The 13,964-nt window shown below is 32.6% G+C and overlaps 1 long non-coding RNA gene across 2 annotated transcripts; it reads left to right on the top strand.

The window, feature by feature from the left end:
- The first annotated feature begins 1,017 nt into the window (after nucleotides 1–1,017).
- On the top strand, nucleotides 1,018–3,019 carry LOC110008303 (uncharacterized). 2 transcript variants are annotated; one of them, XR_016046702.1, is made up of 6 exons: nucleotides 1,037–1,160; nucleotides 1,548–1,604; nucleotides 2,086–2,210; nucleotides 2,305–2,367; nucleotides 2,551–2,604; nucleotides 2,707–3,019. It is a non-coding gene; the product is annotated as an uncharacterized LOC110008303 (long non-coding RNA). The 2 variants fall into 2 exon arrangements; XR_016046701.1 differs by lacking the exon at nucleotides 2,086–2,210 and having other exon boundaries at nucleotides 1,018–1,160.
- Nucleotides 3,020–13,964: the final 10,945 nt, after the last annotated feature.

Below are 13,964 nucleotides of genomic sequence, written 5' to 3'. Positions count from 1 at the left end.
CTCCATATTCAAAATCTAGATTTTGAGAGTAGTTTTGAACTTGAGTGAAATAATGGGTTCTCAAAGAGGTAATCCTCCATCCATTCTTCAACAAAAAAAAGTGTCTTCCATCATTACCATTGCATCCCTAATAGGCGTCTTGAGAAAGAGGGAGGGAAAGGTGTGAGAGAATAATAACAAGAGAGAGAGGATGAGATAGTTTCCTGTGTTTCTTCCTGTATTTCTTTAGGAGAGAGAGAGTACGGGGGAGGGCAAGGCATGAGAGTTAGAGGGAGAGAGAATGGGGAAGGCAACGGGGGGAGAGAGAGCAGACGCGTGACAGAGAGGGGATAGAGCCAGTGGGCCAAATTCAAAATTACCTCGTTTTTTCGAAAGTTGTCTTTTGAAGTTTTTAGCGAAAAGTCTAAAATACTTTTATATATAGGCATTGGTCGTCAAATAATGTCGGAGTAGCAAGTGTAAAATGGTACTCCACAAGTCCCTCTAACTTGAACCTATGGTTTTTGGAGGGTTGTTAACTCTAGAAAATCTATATATATATATATATATATATATATATATATATATATATATATGAAAAGTTTATATATGGTTACAACTTTAAAATGTAGAATTACAGATGCACCTCAAAAATCTATCGAAAATGTTGTTTTAACGTTGAAAAAACCTTCTTATCGATCATCTTGACATTGAGATGTATAAATATATAAAAAAAAAGTTTTCAAGTCCCAAAAATAGTGCATCTTGCAACACATTATCTAGACCTTCCATTTTTCAAAATTTTCATATATTTATAGATCTACTTGATTTTAACCATTTTTGAAATTTAAAATTTTCTAATTAGGTTTGAAAATAGATTTTAAGATACTATTAATAATTTTTTATACCAAAATTACATGTTATGATAAAATTTTAAGGTGCGTCTTGATTGGATTGTTTAAGGTTGCATCCTTATAGAAACCACATCCTCTCTCTCTCTCTCTATATATATATAGGAAAATGATCCCATACGGCGATTTGTGTATAGCTTGCCTGCCTAGCGAGACAAGGTTACCCTCTCTCTCTCTACACAGCCCGACGAGTGAAGGATACCTAGCAAGACAAGGTTACCCTCTCTCTCTCATACCGCTTGACGAGTGAAGCTTGCCCAACGAGACAAGGTTACCCTCTCTCTCTATACAGTCTCTCCTTCTCTCTCTCTTCGTATTTTTCCCTCTCTCTACACAATCTCATGAAGCCTGCCCCAGCGAGACCAGCATTTTTTCTCTCTTTCTCTCTCTCAGTTGTTCCTCTCTCTACATCCTCTCTCTCTCCTCTAGACAGGCTACGTATGAACCCTCTCTCTCTATTTACACAGGCTATGCATGAGCCCTCTCTCTCTCTACACAAGATTTTTTTTCCCTCTCTCTCTACGTAGGCTTTTTTCCCCTCTCTATCTCTCTCAGCTTCCCTAATCGATCACTGCGATCCCTCCCAAACCGAAAGCGTTGAAGATTTCAGGGCCCTAATCGATCATTAGAATCCCTAACAAGTTGCCGGTGTTGTAGATTTCTCCGCCCTAATCGATCACTGGAATCCCCCAAACCGTCGGTGTCGTAGATCAGGTTCTTTCGATTCCCTTAGGATCGGCAAAATACCCTTCTTTGCCTCTTCATTTATGCGTGCTTCTGTGAATGTGGTCATGGTTTGTGAATGTGGTTATGGGTATTCATAGTCTTTGATTCCATTCGTGTTACATCGTCTGTTGAGTACAAGTACATGCTTGTGAATGTGAAATTGTTGCAGGTTATGGTTGATTTCAGTATGCATGACCAGTGAATGCATGTATTTATATATATATATATATATATTACTTTATAGTAATTTGTGAATGTGTGATCGTTACAGGTTATGGATAAATGACATAATTCTTTGGAGTTTATGAGAATTCTTGATATCAAGATTTGCATGATTTGTATTGCTTTCTCTGTGATGAAAATTTTTTATGTTTGGTTTGTAATCAGTATCTATGATACACATTTGTAGGGCCTTTTTTTTAAAATAAAAACTAAATTGATTGGTTGTTTTTGATGTTATTATCAAAAGCAATAAAATGATCCCATAGATGCAGAAAAAGCGAAAGCAAAATAGAAAGAAGTTACTCGAAAGTGTGCAATTTGCAAAAGGAGTGGATACAATAGAAAGAATTGTCCAGCTGTTGAACGTTTAAAGTATGAATGAACTATTGCTCCATCTTTAGTACTTTTTGTGATGGTAATATGAATTCTTTAATTATAAATTTTTGAAATGGTTTTCTTCGTTTAGGTTAAATGTCTATATAAGAAGCACGGATGGGTCATGTGAGAATGTGGAACATGCTGAGTAATGGTAAGAACTTTTAATGCTTTGCATTGTAATCAGTAAACAAGTATTTGTTGCATTCAATTTGTATTGTATTATAGCATTCAAATTTTCATGCTTGTGTGCTTGTCATCATGTCAATCACAATGTAGAACATAATGAGTAATAATATGAATTTAATGTTTACAACAACTGTTGTTGTTAATGCAGTTACCCAAAATGTGGATGCAACAGCTGTTGTTCTTTTGTATCAAAAGTTGGCAGGTAAATAATATTTGTTATCGTGTAGTTTATTCCTAACTTTACATTTTGTAAGCATTGTGGTACTTCTATCCATGCTTGTATTACTTATTTATGGTCTTATAGCTGCAATTACCAATTGATGGAGGAATTCACATTTGACTAGATGTTTCAAAGTCAGAATATGATGACTGCACTACATCCGATGATTTTACATTGTTTCATGGTTATTTTTTACATGTCCATCCACAATAGATGGTGGTGGTGGTAGAATAGGTTAGAAGGTGGTGAGGTGAATATTTTAATTATTCGTAAACTGAGTATTACGCCTTTTGGAGGGTGTTCCTTTTGGAGCCATTTGACATGTATTTCTCTTATGGGACCATGTACATTTTACTTTTTATGGATGTCTTGAAACTTTGAAATTAGTTTCATATAAGTTCATTTGTAGTGCATTCAGTACAAATACTGCACTATATTCCTCTCTATTCTTTACCAAATTTGGTATGTGTTGTGTTCATAAACAGTGTGAAATTGACGCCCTAATCTGTTCCATCAATGGAGCTTATAATCTTTTCAAATTTACATAGGCTCTATGAATTTGCAAGTTCAAGGTTCACATTTGCAAGTTCAAGGTTAACATGTGAATGAGTTGAATCGTCCATTTAGGCTGGTTTCTTGTGTACTACTAGGGAGTTCCATCTTCTATTATAGCCAAGTTGTAATGTGATATTCCTGATTTCAGCAAGAATACTTGTAGGTGCTTTATTGTTGAATTTGCTGCAATATATGGGTTGAATAATGCATGTAGGCTGGTTTCTTGTGTACTAGTGTACTACTAGGGAAATCATCTGCTTTTGTAGCCATTTTGTATTGTGATATTCCTGATTTCAACATGCAAGTCAAGGCATTATAGTGATAAGAAGCATATGGAATTTCAGTTCTCTAGTATTGTTTGATGGCTTAAATATTTATAGCTGCAGCAAATTAGAGCTTTACAATTGCAAGAAGGCCTGTAACCCTGTGTTAAACCATAGATTTGTTGAGCTGTTTATCTCTGCATTTACCTCCCTTGCTCTATGTTTTAGACAAAACACTGCAGTCCGTCTCGATAGATGGTTATTTCCAGTTCTCCGCAAATATTCAGCATCTTTAAATGGGTGGCATTTCCCCTTCTTACAACCATAATACAAAGAATAATAATGTATAATGTCTGTATGCACTTATTTGCATCATAGTAATAAAAGCTTGGGCTTCCAACCATTTCTTAGTGGAGGCAAGCCAGCCCCCATCGCATCTACTCAGACAGACAACCTCTCAAAATCATTCACACCAGTAACACAAAAAGGAAGTCATTCATGTAAAGGCTACACTTGGACTCATCACTCTCACTCTTTCTCTCTCTAAGATCCTTGGAACCATCACACACACAATTTTCAAAATTGAATAACATAGACAGAGAGATCACAATATGACTATCTCTACGGAAGAGAAAGCGAGAGATAAGTGAGAGAGAGAGAGAGAGAGAGAGAGAGAGATAGGGAGAGAGTTGAATTCGACAACTACAAAATGAACATATATGTTACTTTCAACTATAACATGAACCATAATAGTAGAATGAGTTGAATTCCACAATGGGAATAATTACATTACTAAAAAGCAAACACCAAAAAGCCAAAAAGCTATCACATGTTTTGAATAAGGATTACGAAAATTAAAAACATGAGCGCAAGTAAGCACATATTTATTATACACAAAAAAATACAACAATTGTTGCAAACGCCCAAAGGCACCGATTATGAATTGTTGCAAATGACCTATGGTACCGAGTATCGTATCATGGCGAACACTTCTTTCTTGATTGACCATGACACGTTCTTTTGATTCATGCATTTGATGCCACTCATGTATATTGCGATGCCTTAAATTGACATTTTGCACAGTGGTAACATATTCATCACACCATTGGAAGAACCCATATAATAGACACTTATAGTACATCCTGTTCGGGTTATTTGAGCTTGTCGATGCTTTCGTAGCACAATCTATATTGCACTTAGGGCAATGTCAAGGTGTATAGCCTCGATTACTTGTAGAATGAGATGACATTGTTAGGGCCTACAATAATCGCATCAGAATCACATTGTGAATGACTAAATAAGTATGTACTTCAAGCACATCATAATATATTGCAAATATATCAAAGAACATAGTACATTGAAAATGCAAAGCAAAATATAAAAATATTTATTGACTTCATCTATACAAGTAAGAGAATTAAACCAGTCAACAAGTGAAACCATAGAAATAAAAAATAGCAAAGGGAATAACCCTTCAAGAATCAAGTTTACAGAGCAATGTGTCTACACTAGCAAATGATTTAATATTGAACCATACAAAATTGACAACTTTTGATGTAATCCATATTACATTATTGGTGCTAAAATTTGAGACCCACGATGAAAAAGTAAACTAAAAAACCACTTGCATTATCAATTCTCATCTATGTAATTAAGTGCAAATAAAGTGGAAAATAACTCACTGGAATCAAAGTATTGCACTGTAGAACAAGGTCATCTATACAATAAAAAATGTAGAAATTCTATCTTCTTCCAAAATGTAAAAATTATGTCTTAGACAAGACACAAAACCCTTGTACCTTTCAGTAATTGAGTTCACCAACTGTGCCATTTTGATGCTTGAATGGTGATCACCACCTCAAAAAGGGTGTTCCCAAACCATGTAAGAGCACAAAAGCTGGAGCCTTTTTACGAAGTTCTAAATTTTAATATAAAGAGCGAAGTTAGTTGAAACAAGTTGAAGTCATGCATCATCATACATGTATTTTCGCATTTAGGATTCTACCTCATCCTAACAGAGGTCCATGAAAATGTTCCGTCTCATGATTTGTAAATACTTTATACAATTAATAAAACTATAAGTCAGCAAATGGTTAACTGATTATTCGGTGAAGACCACACATCGCATGGAATCTAGAGAACAAAAAAGAAATCCATATTACAAAGTCACATAGTAGTTCTCCATTCAGGACCTACATATATAGAAGCACAACTATTAATTCCAATTATAGTTACAAACAATAGCAGAAAGAAAACAACTTGCCATCTGCATGGCCAATATTTGTAGGCCCCCAAAAACCAACATAGTCGATGTATTCATTTCCATTACTATCTACCAATTGATTCAAAGGCACAAACTGATGAATTTGCATCATCCAGCACCAAATGAGATATTGGAAATTAACTGATTGAAAGGAAAAGGCTGGTGAATTTTTATCTACCTGTAGAGCCACCCGAAATATTTAATCTTCATTTTCACCTTATCAAAAAATAAATATTTCGGGTAGCTCTACAGGGAGATAAGAATTCGCCAGACATTGTACACAATCACATTCATAGACCATGAATACCCATTTATCCATAAAACCGAACATAAACAATTTCCATCATAGAGAAAGCAATACAAATCATGCAATTCCTGCTATCTAGATTTGTAATAAACTTCAAACGATCACGCCAACCGACCGTAAAAAAGATAGGGAACCGAATTAACAAAAGCACTACCAAAAAGCAAAAAGCAAAAACCCAATTAACTAGACGAGACAGGCTTACTCAGTGAGACAAAGTTAAAGTCAAGATTAAATATTTCGGGTGGCTCTATAGGCAAATGAAAATTTTATATATTCAACATTATGTAGCTACTAGGAAAAGGGCATGACAATAAAACTATCAACCAATAAGAACTATGTGCCAAAAACCTCACATATAACCAACTCAAAAGCCATGACAAATGTCCATTCAATTATAACCAAATAAATAGAACAAATAGATAACCACTTATCTGAGAAAAAAAAAAAAACATAGAAAATCAAACACCATAAGACCCACATCCTAGCTGTACCAACACAAGTGATATAGCAAAAATCCAATCATTTACCAATAAATTAAACTTACCCAACTTATTGAGCCTCCAAATATCAGCATAAATATCAATTAACCTCAACCAACTCTTTCGTTCTATCCAATTTTGAGAAGATCATATTGAAAAAAAAAAAAAAAAAACAATAGATAGGGTATGAAAGGAAAAAAAGAATCCCAACCTTAGAGACAACAGAAAATCAAATGAAGCTTAATCTATTCATTTTCAAGGCAAAAATTGTAGAATCAATAGTAGACAAGAAATACAGAGAAAAAAAGATTTCTCAGAGAAACATGAAATCAAATGAAGCTCCATCTATGCATTTTCAAGGCAAAAATGTAGAATCAATAGTAGATAAGAAATACAGAGAAAAAAAGATTTCTCAGAGAAAACAGAAAATCAACTGAAGCTTAATCTATGCATTTTCAAGGCAAAAATAGTAAAATCTATAGTAGACAAGAAATACAGAGAAAAAATGATTTCTCAAAGAAAACATAAATTCAAATGAAGCTTAATCTATGCATATTCAAGGAAAAAATTATAGAATCAATAGTAGAAAAGAAATACAGAGAGAAAAAGATTTCTTAGAGAAAACAGAAAATCAAATGAAGCTTAATCGATGCATTTTCAAGGCAAAAACTATAAAATCAATAGTAGACAAGAAATACAGAGAAAAAAAAATTTCTCAGAGAAAACAGAAAATCAAATGAAGCTCATCTATGCATTTTCAAGGCACAAATTGTAGAATCAATAGTAGACAAGATATACAAACAAAAAAAGATTTCTTAGAGAAAACAAAAAATCAAATGAAGCTCCATCTATGCATATTCAGGGCAAAAACTGTAGAATCAATAGTAGACAAGAAATACAGAGAAAAAAAGATTTCTTAGAGAAAACAGAAATTCAAATGAAGCTCCATCTATGCATTTTCAAGGAAAAAATTGTAAAATCAATAGCAGACAAGAAATACAGAGAAAAAAAAATTTCTCAGAGAAAACAGAAAATCAAATGAAGCTTAATCTATGCATTTTCAGGGCAAGAACTGTAGAATCAATAGTAGACAAGAAATACAGAGAAAAAAAGATTTCTCAGAGAAACATAAAATCAAATGAAGCTCCATCTATGCATTTTCAGGATAAAACTATAGAATCAATAGTAGATAAGAATTACAGAGAAAAAAAGATTTCTCAGAGAAAATAGAAAATCAACTGAAGCTTAATCTATGCATTTTCAGGGCAAAAATAGTAAAATCAATAATAGAAAAGAAATACAGAGAAAAAATGATTTCTCAGAGAAAACAGAAATTCAAATGAAGCTTAATCTATGCATTTTCAAAAAAAAAATTGTAGAATCAATAGGAGATGAGAAATAAAGAGAGAAAAAGAATTCTCAGAGAAAACAGAAAATCAAATGAAGCTTAATCTATGCATTTTCAAGGCAAAAATTGTAAAATCAATAGTAGACAAGAAATACAGAGAAAAAACGTTTCCTCAGAGAAAACAGAAAATCAAATGAAGCTCAACTATGCATTTTCACGGCACAAATTGTAGAATCAATAGTAGACAAGATATACAGAGAAAGAAAGATTTCTTAGAGAAAACAAAAAAATCAAATGAAGCTCCATCTATGCATTTTCAGGGCAAAAACTGTAGAATCAATAATAGACAAGAAATAAAGAGAAAAAAATATTTCTTAGAGAAAACATAAATTCAAATGAAGCTCCATCTATTCATTTTCAGGGAAAAAATGGTAAAATCAATAGTAGAAAAGAAATACAGAGAAAAAAAGATTTATCAGAGAAAACAGAAAATCAAATGAAGCTTAATCTATGCATTTTTAGGGCAAAAACTGTAGAATCAATAGTAGACAAGAAATACAAAGAAAAAAAGATTTCTCAGAGAAACATAAAATCAAATGAAGCTCCATCTATGCATATTTAGGGCAAAAATGTTGAATCAATAGTAGATAAGAAATACAGAGAAAAAGATTTCCTAGAGAAAACAAAAAAACAACTGAAGCTTAATCTATGCATTTTTAAAGAAAAAATATTAAAATCAATAATAGACAAGAAATACGGAGAAAAAATGATTTATAAGAGAAAACAGAAATTCAAATGAAGCTTAATCTCTGCATTTTCAAGGAAAAAATTGTAGAATCAATAGTAGACAAGAAATACAGAGAGAAAAAGATTTCTCAGAGAAAACAAAAAATCAAATGAACCTTAATCTATGCATTTTCAAGACAAAAATTTTAAAATCAAAAGTAGATAAGAAATACAGAGAAAAAAATATTTCTCAGAGAAAACAGAAAGTCAAATAAAGCTCATCTATGCATTTTCACGGGACAAATTATAGAATCAATAGTAGACAAGATATACAGAGAAAAAAGATTTCTTAGAGAAAACAAAAAATCAAATGAAGCTCCATCTATGCATATTCTGGGCAAAAACTGTAGAATCAATAGTAGAAAAGAAATACAGAGAAAAAAAGATTTCTTAGAGAAAACATAAATTCAAATGAAGCTCCATCTATGCATTTTCAGGGTAAAAATTGTAAAATCAATAGCAGACAAAAAATACAGAGAAAAAAAGATTTCTCAGAGAAAACAGAAAATCAAATGAAGCTTAATCTATGCATTTTCAGGGCAAAAATTGTAGAATCAATAGTAGACAAGAAATACATAGAAAAAAAGATTTCTCAGAGAAACATAAAATCAAATGAAGCTCCATCTATGCATTTTTAGGGCAAAAATGTAGAATTAATAGTAGATAAGAAATACAGAGAAAAAAAGATTTCTCAGAGAAAACAGAAAATCAACTGAAGCTTAATCTATGCATTTTCAGGGCAAAAATATTAAAATCAATAATAGACAAGAAATACAGAGAAAAAATGATTTCTCCGAGAAAACAGAAATTCAAATGAAGCTTAATCTATACATTTTCATGGAAGAAATTGTAGAATCAATAGTAGACAAGAAATACAGAGAGAAAAAGATTTCTCAGAGAAAACATAAAATCAAATGAAGCTTAATCTATGCATTTTCAAGGCAAAAATTGTAAAATCAATAGTAGATAAGAAATACAGAGAAAAAAAGATTTCTCAGAAAAAACAGAAAATCAACTGAAGCTCATCTATGCATTTTCAAGGCACAAATTGTAGAATCATCAGTAGACAAGATATATAGAGAAAAAAAGATTTCTTAGAGAAAACAAAAAATCAAATGAAGCTGCATATATGCATTTTCAGGGCAAAAATTGTAGAATCAATAGTAAACGAGAAATACAGAGAAAAAACGTTTTCTTAGAGAAAACAGAAATTCAAATGAAGCTCCATCTATGCATTTTCAGGAAAAAAGTTGTAAAATCAGTAGTAGACAAGAAATACAGAGAAAAAAAGATTTCTAAGAGAAAACAGAAAATCAAATGAAGCTTAATCTATGCATTTTCAGTGCAAAAATATTAGAATCAATAGTAGACAAGAAATACAGAGAAAAAAAAATTGGGGATTTTTGTAATACCATAAATCTCAGACAAATACAAAGATATTAGAGCTTTTGCAATACTATAAATCTTAGACAAATACAGAGAGAGAGAGAACCTTTACAGATGGGGTGGGCTGTAGAGAGGCACAGTGAAGAGAGTTGGCTTGTAGAGAGGCACAATGAAAAGAGCGGAGGGTGGCTTCTTTCGACGAGCAGCAAGAGAGGGACAACAGGAACAACAAGCAGTGCGACCAGAGAGAAAGACTTTGGCACGAGCAGAGTGAGAGAGAGGCGTCTGTAAATTGGGGGAAGTAGAAGAGAGAGAGAAAAACCCATGAGATATATATAGAGAGAGAGAGCGCGAGGGAGAGAGTGCATTCTCTTTTTTAAGAAGTAGAGAGAAAGAGCGAGAGGCGCCCTTTTTAAGACACTGTGATGACAACATACCCGCTGGCGACCTCGATTTTCCAATGCACAGACCTTTTTTCGTGAAAGGTGCAACTTGTTAAACTGATCGTTGGATTTTGTATTTTTCATCACAGCCATTCGGCTCATCTCAAAAGGGTAAGCGAGCGGGCTAACCCCATACTTTCCCATATATATATATATATATATATATAGGAAGTGGATTCTGTACACCCACTAGTTGACCGCTATAGTAAACGTCAATGGCCCAGATTGAATCTCGACGCATTTGGCGGTCACAACCTCTTTTCGTGTTTGAATTTTAATGTTTTTTCTATAAATCCAAATTACTTGAAATTTTAGTTGTATATTCTGCTCATCAAGGCGCACCTAATAAAAGTATAAAAAAAATAATCCCACAAAATAAATTGACCAAAATACCCTAAAACTTTACAGGGGTATTTTGATCAATTGTTTTCATGTAAATTTTTTTTTTTTATATTTTTCAAATATTTACCTATTTTTTATGTAACATGCTTAAAATTTTAGATAAATCCGATTCGTAGAAAAAAAATTAAAAGTCAAACTTTATTGAATATTCGGGATCGTCAGATCGGCCCAGATTGAATTTGGACCGTTGGCGTTTACTGTAGCAATATGCCATATATATATATATATATGTATATGGGGAAAAGGATCAAGTTCACAACCTCGTGCAGAAAAGCTTTAGGTGCCAACGGCTAGGATTAAAACTATGAAAATGGATGGTAAAAACGAAAAGGACAGTTAGTAAGTGAAAATGGACAGTTGCAAATAAAAAAATCTAAATTTTCTATGTAGCTGTCCCCTGACAGTGACGCCCTGCCTGTATGCCACCTCAAAACACACATTCTCGCTCTCCTCCCTTCCCCTCGAACTCTCTCTTTTGCTCTCCTTGCTCTCTCTCTATGCAAACACCAGGCTCTGTCCCTTTGCTAAAATCAGGTTCAATCCCATATCTTTCTCTCTCAAACTCTCTCTCTTCCGTTCTCGCTCTCTCTCCCTCAAACCCATATTTTTCTCTTGCTCTCCCTCTCTCTTCCGCTCTCCTCTCTCCCTCTGCAAATGAGTCGTCTTTCTCCTCTCTCCCTCTGCAAATGAGTTGTCTGTTAAGACGGATATATTAAGCCCGCAAGCAAAAGAACAGTGGAAAGGGTTTCAATGATAATCCAAAGATAAGGCCACATGAATTGGGTTTTTCAGAAGACAACTGACTGGTAAATGAAGAATTCGCAGGGAAGTTCTAGTTCCTGCCATTTGTTGGGTGCTTGTTCTGATCTTTGGCGTTGGGTTTTTCGGATGTTCTTATTCCTGCCATTGTTGGGTGCTTGCTCTGATGTTTGGTGTTGGGCTTTTGGGATGTATCTCTTTTGTGTTTTGTTGAAATTTTTAGTAGTGGATTCAACCCTGTTACTGTTAGATTGGGAATGCATGGTTACCAAATATACCCAATTCAGAGATGAAGCTTGAAGATGCTTGTAGCCTCTCTCTCTCTCTCTCTCTCTGCAAGTAAATCTAAAGCTCTCTCTCTCTATGAAAAATAAGGAGGTGATGAGAGAGAGAAGGTGAAGAAGAGGGGCGGATGTGGTGTAATCCTGGCCATTGGCGTATAAAAGTATCTGTATGCGACCTGGTGTATAAAAGTATCGGTACGGTACTTTATTATATATATATACTTATATATATATATATATATATATATATATATATATATATATATATATATATATATATATATATATATATATATATATATATATATAAATAAATAAATAGAGGTGTGGAGGGGTGGATTTACTAATTTTATTGTTTTTATTATTTTTTAAAAACATTTTTGATATCTTTATTATTAAGTAAGGGCAATTCTATAGATATTACTACAGGATAATAGGTATTTTTGTTATGCTCATAAAAAATAAAGTTGAAATTTTTACTAAAAGACAAAAAGCAAACTTCCAAAATGCTATTGTACTTTTGTAAAAATTTCAAATTTATTCTTGCTTAATAGTTAATATACTTATTAAAATAATTTTATAAACAAAAAATAATCATCGTTTTGATATATACACCCATCACAACCCTTTCTAATTTTAATCTTTGTATTTTGAGGTATTGTTAACTCTAGACAAACTATATATATATATATATAATGTTGTATAGTAATATTGTGCAATAACCTTAAAAAATCATTTTATGGCCATTTGTTTGATCCAAATTTTGAAATATATATTCTTTTCATTCTAATGAACAATCACAAAAAAAGAAAAAATTGAAAACACAACTTTAAAAATATTTTTTTTAGCCCAATTAACATAGGTCATTCATTTTGGTGAGATGCTTAGATCTAGGCTTTAGAAGAATTTTTTTCATTTCCAATTTTTTTGGATGGCTTTATTATCATTAGATGAACAATATTAAAAAAGAAAAAAAATGATTTTGAATTTATAAAAGCTAGGATCTTCAAATTCACAAAATGAATGATCTAGATTTGTTTTTGGAGGGGACTCATTTGATTGATTATTGAGATCAAGAGAGTGTGTGTGCAAAATTTGGGGTCATACAAATACCGCAAATATGATTTTCTAGAAGTACATTGGATCATTACACTATATATATAGGATAATCTATACTTCTCAACCCTTCAAATTACGAAGGTTAAAGATAAAGAGAGTTGTGAAAGATGGATTTACGAATTTTGTGGTGTATTTTTTTTTAAATGTTACGTTTTGTAATATTTTTATTATTAGGAAAATTTTGTAAATATTATTACAAGACGAGAGATACTTTTGTTATCTCTATAAAAGGTAAAATTGAAATTTTTATTAAAAGACAAAAGCAATCTATGTATAAAATTTCACAACACTAACTTTCAAAATGCCATCATACTTTTGTAACTATTTCAAATTTACATTTGCTTAATAGTTAAGTTATCTATTTCAAATTTATCATTGTTTAATAGTTAAATTGTCTATTTCAAATTTGCCATTGCATCTTGTAACGCATATTTGGACCGTCAACTTTTAAGTTATTCATACATCTTATAATGGATTTTTGGACCGTCAATTTTTAAGTTATTCAATTTTTCATAGATATGCAATATCTACACTTTTTTGAGGTTAGTCAAAGATTTCCATTATTGAAACCACATTTCTCGACACTATTTGAAAGTGGGCTCTAATTTGATTGTTTAGAACCTCGGCTCTATACAAACCGCACCCTATATATAATGCTATGGTGTTCTATATATTCCATTTTAATTGATGCTCTCTTTAAGATCCATCGAATCGAATCCAATCTACGCTATTCAATTATAAACAATCCATTTTCAAAATGTTTACTGCTCTTCATCAATTGCCCTAAAAATGAAATTGGGGTGCTTCACGTTCATTTCATATCCATTTGGAGATGTAGTTGGAGAGCCATCTATCAACACCTTTGTGGTGAGAGTCTAAAAATTCTCATTTCTTCACTAAAAACTTGAACTTCCACAACCGCCCTTAACACGTCCCCTGTCCAAAACA

This window comes from Amborella trichopoda, chromosome 13 (assembly GCF_054954075.1).
Source record: "Amborella trichopoda isolate Santa Cruz 75 chromosome 13, AtrichopodaSantaCruz75HAP2 v2.0, whole genome shotgun sequence".
Lineage (NCBI taxonomy): Eukaryota > Viridiplantae > Streptophyta > Magnoliopsida > Amborellales > Amborellaceae > Amborella > Amborella trichopoda.
This window is presented reverse-complemented; position numbering and strand designations above follow the sequence as displayed.